The sequence below is a fragment of the Gordionus sp. m RMFG-2023 genome, chromosome 5 (genome assembly GCF_954871325.1).
Source record: "Gordionus sp. m RMFG-2023 chromosome 5, tfGorSpeb1-WG-v2, whole genome shotgun sequence".
Classification (NCBI taxonomy): domain Eukaryota; kingdom Metazoa; phylum Nematomorpha; class Gordioida; order Chordodea; family Parachordodidae; genus Gordionus; species Gordionus sp. m RMFG-2023.
This window is the reverse complement of record NC_088779.1, coordinates 27,035,342-27,042,858: the sequence shown is the minus strand read 5'-3', so window position 1 is coordinate 27,042,858 and position 7,517 is coordinate 27,035,342.

The window sequence follows — 7,517 nt, the reverse complement described above, 5'->3', positions numbered from 1 at the left end:
TTTTATAAAGAATGTATTTTATAGAGAATTATTTAATAAAGAATTTTACTTAAAGATATGATTATTTTATAAAAAAATGTTATATATAGTCATAGGAAAAAAAAGTTATAGTATTTTACATAATTTTAAATATTAGAATTACCTTATATAAGCGAGGTTTTTCTATTATTAGATGAATTAATGGTAGAATAAAATTTTGACATGATTTGTAAGGAATTTTACGAAATTTATTTTTTAAGATAAGTACAAAATAAAATAGATAGTGTTGTTAAAAGTTACTTTGGCAATGTAATGCAACTAGTTAAGTTAGTAGTTAATTTGGGAAAATATAACAAGTTACATAGTTTTCGTTTTTAAATATACCTAGCCACTAGTTACAATTATTTTTAGTGGATAGTAGATTCAGGGCTAGCCGGATCGACGAAATTAAATATATTTATATTAATATAAATTCATTGGCTAAGATTTAAATCATATAATAAAAGAATGTAAAAAAATTTTACAAATTTAAATTTATTATTTAATTATATTTATTGAAATATATATAAATTAAGTAACCAGTTACATTTGCGCGGATGCCTATTTCATATGTCTCAATGCATATGGCGCACGGTTCGAAAAAATCTGCTAATTTGCAATGCATACAAAACCGAAACAAATTTTGCTATTACATAAAAATGTTAATGTCAAAGGCATATGTACCAATTGAGGATGTAATTCATGGATTCGAGAAATTATGTGCCTCTGAATTTTATCAAGAAAATAGGGATATTCTCTCCCCCTTGATAGAATATTTTGAAGAGACGTGGATTGGAAAAATGATAGCGATGAAGAGGAAGTCGCCAATATTTAGCATTCCTCTATGGAATTGCTACTAATCGACACTATCTCGTGAACCGAATACAAATAATTCAGTAGAGGGCTGGCATCGATGTTTTTCGTCTCATATAAGTTCCCATCATCCAACGATCTGGAAATTTATAAAGAGTTAGTAATTATATTATATTTCAAATTTTAGCATTTTCATTTTTAGCTCTCAAAGACGAAGATAGCCTGAATTGTTACAAATTGGAACAATATTCTTTAGGACTATCGGCTCCTCTGTCAAAGAAAGAATATTGCGAAAGATTCAAAAGGATTTTTCTAAGTTTAAAATTTTTATTCAAGAACCATGCTGGATTATTTAAGGGCTTTATCCCATAATTTAAATTTAAATGTTTAATTTAATCATAAATTGTTTTTTTTTATTGGTATATTATTTATACTATGTTTATTAGGATTTTTTATGAATAAAAGTTTATTTGACATTTCAAAATCAATATTGCTAAGCTCAGTATATTATCAAGGTTTATATTATAAAAACTTATACAAATAGTATTAAACATATTCTTTGAGTCAGCCAAACTTTTAACAACTCATATTTTATTTTGTATTCTTATCTTTAAAAATAAAATTTGTAAAATTTCGTAAAATTCCTTACAATTCATGTCAAAATTTGTTTATCTCTTTCTGACAAATAACTAACTTAAGAATGAATTATCGGTGTATCCCATCTATAATTGAAAATTTTTAGGAAATAATATAAGTAAGAACTAAATAAATTTTGCTGAAGATAAAAAAAGCCTATAAATGAAAATCTCTACATTAGTTTTGTCAAATTAAGTGGTTACCATTAACTAGCTACACTTTTGCTAAAAATATTTATAACTAGTTTCATTTACAAAATCGTAACTGTAGCTGGCTACATATTTTAGAAAGTAACTTCCAAAAGGAACTAGTTACTTAAATTAAATAAATATAATGAAATAATAAATTTAAATTTGTAAATTTTTTTATATTCTTTTACTATATGATTTAAATCTTAGCCAATGAATTTATATTAATAATATATTCCATTTAAGGTAATTTAATCGATCCGGCTAGCCCTGAATCTACCATCCACTAAAGAATTATAACTAGTGACTAGTTATATAAGAAAACTATTAACTGTAACTTGTTATATTTTTCCAAATTTAACTACTAACTTAACTAGTTACATTACATTTCCAAAGTAACTTTTAACAACACTATCTATTTTATTTTGTACTTATCTTTAAAAATAAATTTCGTAAAATTCCTTACAAATCATGTCAAAATTTTGTTCTACCATTAATTCATCTAATAATCAAAAAACCTTGTGCAAAGATAAACAAATAATTTTCTGTGTAAATTGTAATAATTCAAAAACTACCCAATTATTCTCTTATATAAGGTAATTCTAATATATAATATTATGTCAAATACTGTAATTTTTTTTCTTATGACTATATATAACATTTTTTGTAAAATAATCATATTCTTAAATAAAATTCTTTATAAAATAATATTTTTTATAAAATAATTCTATAAAATACATTCATTATAAAATAATTCTCTATAAAATAATTCCCTATAAAATACATTCTTTATAAAATAATTCTATAAAATACATTCATTATAAAATACATTCATATAAAATAATTCTCTATAAAACGCATTCTCTATAAAATCCTTTTCTGTAAAATCATTCTCTATATAATCATACTCTATATAATCATTCTCTGTAAAATCATTCTCTATAAAATCATTATCTGTAAAATCATTCTCTATAATTTTTTTCTATAAGTGCATTCTCTATAAAAGTCATTCTCTATAAAATTATCTCTATAAACGACATTCTCTATAAATGTTTTCTCTTAAGTGCATTCTCTATTTTTGTTTTCTCTATAAAAGTTTCTTTGTAAAATACATTCTCTATATTGGTTTCTGTAATGACGTGGAACTGAGGAAATGCAGTTAAAATAGTAGACAAAATTAATTATCTAGGGGTCAAAGTGGATAGCATAGGCAGTTGCCAAGAAGAAATGAAGATTAGAATACAAAAAGCGAGAGGAGCTTTTATACGTATATGAAAATATGAAAAACAAAAGATATATCGGTATTTACCAGATTGCAGTTCTTTAATTCGACAATAATTCCTATATTACTCTATGGAGAGGACATATGAGAAATAAACAAAACAACAGACGACTTCAATCCTTTATCAATAATTGCCTCCGGACAATAAATGGTATCTTCTACCCAAAAATTATCTCAAACTCAAATATTTGGATAAAGGTTAAATCATATGCCAATAAACATAACGTTAAAAAAACGACGAATTTAGTTTCTAACCCACATAATAATAAGTGATACAATAGGGGTTCTTGAACTATATATGTGGTTTGGTCGATATACGAATGAGAATAATTTAATCTTTTATTTTCTTTAAACTTCAATAATCTATTTTGTATACATCAACTAGTCATATATATATATACTTGGTCAAATCAATTAATAATATGCTAAATTGACGTCTCAAAATAAAAAACATTTAAATGGACATGGAAAATCAAAATATAATATGACATTAACGCCTTTATAAACATTAAACTTTAAATTGAAATAAAACATTATTTTATAATATTTACAATCATGTAACATACACCACTTAAAATAAAAAAAAATATAAAAAAAACATGTATGAAGACGATGTTATCATGGAAAAATAACATTGAGATGTCCATATCTGGGAGAAAGAGTTAAATAACAATAATTAGTTTACCAAAAAATCAAATAAATTAGATGGGGAGTGGGGAGGGGTCAAACTAGCAATCCAATATTGTTTATATTCGTAATTATGCCCTTTAGAAATATATAAGAAAGGTATAATTTACACTATAAATGTGCAATAGTTATCCATAATAGTTATTTTTCGTAATTATACCCTTAACTTAGAAAGATATACATTACACTATATATGGGCTAATGGGGAGGATTAAAATAGCTATCCATAATATATTTTTTTTGTAATTATACCCTTGACTTAGAAATATATAAGAAAGGTATAATTTACACTATATATGTGCTAATGAGGAAGGGTCAAAAAATATATCCATAATAATTTCTTTGGTAATAATAGTGTTATCTAAGAAAGATATAAGAAAGGTATAAATTACATTATATATGGGCTAATTGATGTAATATAATAATATTTACCAATAAGGGTTTAAAATTTAATTATTATAATAAAACAGACCTGGTATGTATTACATTAAAATACTAATCATTGTTATTAAAAATTAAACTTATTAAATGTTACAAAAAGAAAAAATAAAAGCCTTTTTGATTGTATAAAAAATGTGATTACAAAATTTTCCATACATATGTGAATACAAAATTTTCCAAACAAGTGTTCATGTCTAAAATACCATTCAAATTTGAGGAAGAACAAACGAAAATTTTTTTTTAAAAAATATTTAGTTTGTCATCAATATATGTGGTTTAGTCGGTATACGAATGAGAATAATTTAATCTTTATTTTCTTTAAACTAATCTATTTTGTATACATCATCTAGTCATATATATATATACTTGGTCATAAAAATTAATATGTAATATGTTAAATTAACGCCTCAAAATAAAAATCATTTAAATAGACATGTAATATCAAAATATAATATGACATCAACACCTTTATAAACATTAAACTTTAAATTGAAATAAAACATTATTTTATAATATTTAATCATTTAACAATAAGAAACTCCGACCACAATCTAGTACACGATGCCATAACATGGCTTTATAACAAAGGAAAACTTTACATGAAATATAAATCATACTACAAAACTTGAAAAAATATGATGGAATTAAATATCAATATGAAACAATTTATATAACTAAATAACTGTAAGAAATCTATTTAAAAACTATTCAGCATCAAAAAGAGATATTTCAAATGAAAGTTTACAAACCAAAACTTCGTTCAATCAAAGAGCAAAAAATATGTTATATAGGAACAGTGGTGAAAGATAACGGTGGAGATTTTAATTTATAATAAATTTGTTTTAAAACTAAAATGTTACTTTCAAATATAAATATAAAATAAGGTATATATATATGTATTATAAAAAAAACAATTTAAACGAAATACATAGTTAAAGGCTATAATAACAATTTAAGTTAAATAAAAGTCAATCGATCAACATTCCCCTTCTTCTGAAGAGCATTCCCACAATCCATCTGAGCTGTCATAGCCAACTTGTAGTCCAAATGATTTATCATTTTGATTGTCAAGTTTGCATATGTCGTCTTAATCGTTGGCTTGTTTAAATCGTAAGCTTCATATCTCAGTGGTTATCATTATCAATTTTTTAAAATTGTTATTATCATTATTTGTTATTAAATATATACGAAGATTTTGAATGATTTTAGAATGTAGATATTATTGAATAACGTCGTTATAGAATAAGATTCGTCGAGTAAACCAAATAGAATTAATTTAACGAATAATGAATTTGATTAGGAATAATTTGAATCAGAATAAATTTATCAAAAATTGAATAGAAATAAAATAAATAATTGGTCGCGTTTTATTTTTTTTATATTATATATATTTTGCGTTTTAGATAATAGCGTTTTACGTTTCTCAATTTTGCGTTTTATATAATAGATTTCATAATATATCATTTATTTTTAATTCCGCGTTTTTTATAATATATAATTTTATCTTTATTTTTAATTACGCGTTTTTTTTAAAAAAAAAATCAATATTATATTATGTATTTTTTTTAATAAAAGATGATATATACGTCTGAACATCTATTTTTTTTTATAAAAGATGATATGTACATCTGTACATCGATCTCGCTCTTCAGAAATTTAAACTTTATGCCCTTTTTAATTTAAAAAGTATTTTGAAATAATAATTATTCATAAGATTGCTTTTAGTAAAAAATAATTTTTTGAGCCTCAAATTTTTAGAAAAAAATCTCTTCATCACATCCTTGAGTATTATTCTAGGATGAAGACGTTTAGTTTTTATATGACTTCTCTTAGTGATACTTTTAATTGTCTTTAAATTTATAAGTCTCAATTTTTTTTATCGCATTTAGTGTTACTTATAAGAGTTTTTTTAATTTTATTATTTCCTTTAATCTTTGTTTCATTGTTTTCTTTAATGTTTATTCCCTTATTTTCTATAATCACGAATATTTCAAATTTTATTATATAATTTATCTCTTTTAGTTTATAAGAATCTCTTTCATATTGAATATTTGGTCCTAATTCAATATTTTTCAATTTTTTGTTACTAAGAGATTTACAATTACAATGATAATTTCTTTTATTATAATGTGTTTATTTATTATATTTATTGTCTAATTTTCTATTTTCATAATGATTCTCATTATTAGATTTATTAAAATTTTTATTACGAACATTTTTCTTATCATGGGATTCACAGTTATGACCTCTAAAGTTAAAATTTCTGTAGTCTCTACAATTTCAATTTTCATAATATCTAAAATTATTATTTTTGCAATTTTTATTATAATTAATATCATATCTTCTAACAAAGTTTCGTCCAAAGTTATTTTTAAAATGCTCTTTAGATTTATAATCATTATAATTTCTTTTGTTATAATTATTATTTCCATTATTATTATAATAACCTTTGTCACTAGTATTATAATTTTTTTTAGACTGAATTTTTTCAATATGAAATCTATAATGATCCGGGAATTGAATTAAATATGGCCTATCTACATAATATTTTTTAATTATAGCTAAGAATTTATCTTTAGGCAATTCAGTTAATTCCCACATTTGGCCATAATCCCAGAAATCAAAAATACGAAAAATATCAATGGGTAGGTCATCAAGAAATTTAACTGTTAATTCATTATTAAGTAAATATTTTCTAAGGTTATCTAAGTAATCATATATGTCCATTATGACTGATTTTATTTTTAATTTATTAAGTTATTTTATACAACTCTTTAATAACTTCTTTCTTTTTTTTTACTTGGATTTAGAATATTTTGTAAATCCTCATTGGTTTTACTCTATAGAATTCATATTGTCTAACTATCATATTGGTTCTTGTAAGTTCATATACCCAATTTTAATAATCATTTCCATTTATAACAACTCCATTATCCATGATAAATTCGTCTAGTTTGATATTAAGTTTAGTAATTCTCATTCCCAGTTGAATCATCCATTTGATCATCATTTGGTACATTTCAGTGTCATAATTTTATGTGTGTCATTTATCGGCATATGCACAATATATATGAGATTTTTTTATATATCATTGTGAGTTATCATTCAGGGGCCGGGGCACCATGTTATATAGGTGATAACAGTGGTGAAAGATAAAGGTGGAGATTTTAATTTATAATAAATTTATTTTAAATCTAAAATGATTCAAATATAAATATAAAATAAGGAGGTATATATATTATATATATGTATTATAAAAAAAACAATTTAAACTAAATACATAGTTAAAGGCTATAATAACAATTTAAGTTAAATAAAAGTCAATCGTATTATTATCAAACTCTAGTCAATTTTACTTACTAAGACAAATTACTATAAAGATTTAGAATTCAAAAGATGCGATATGTATTCTTAATTTTCGTGATATTAATATATTAATTTTTTCAAGGTAA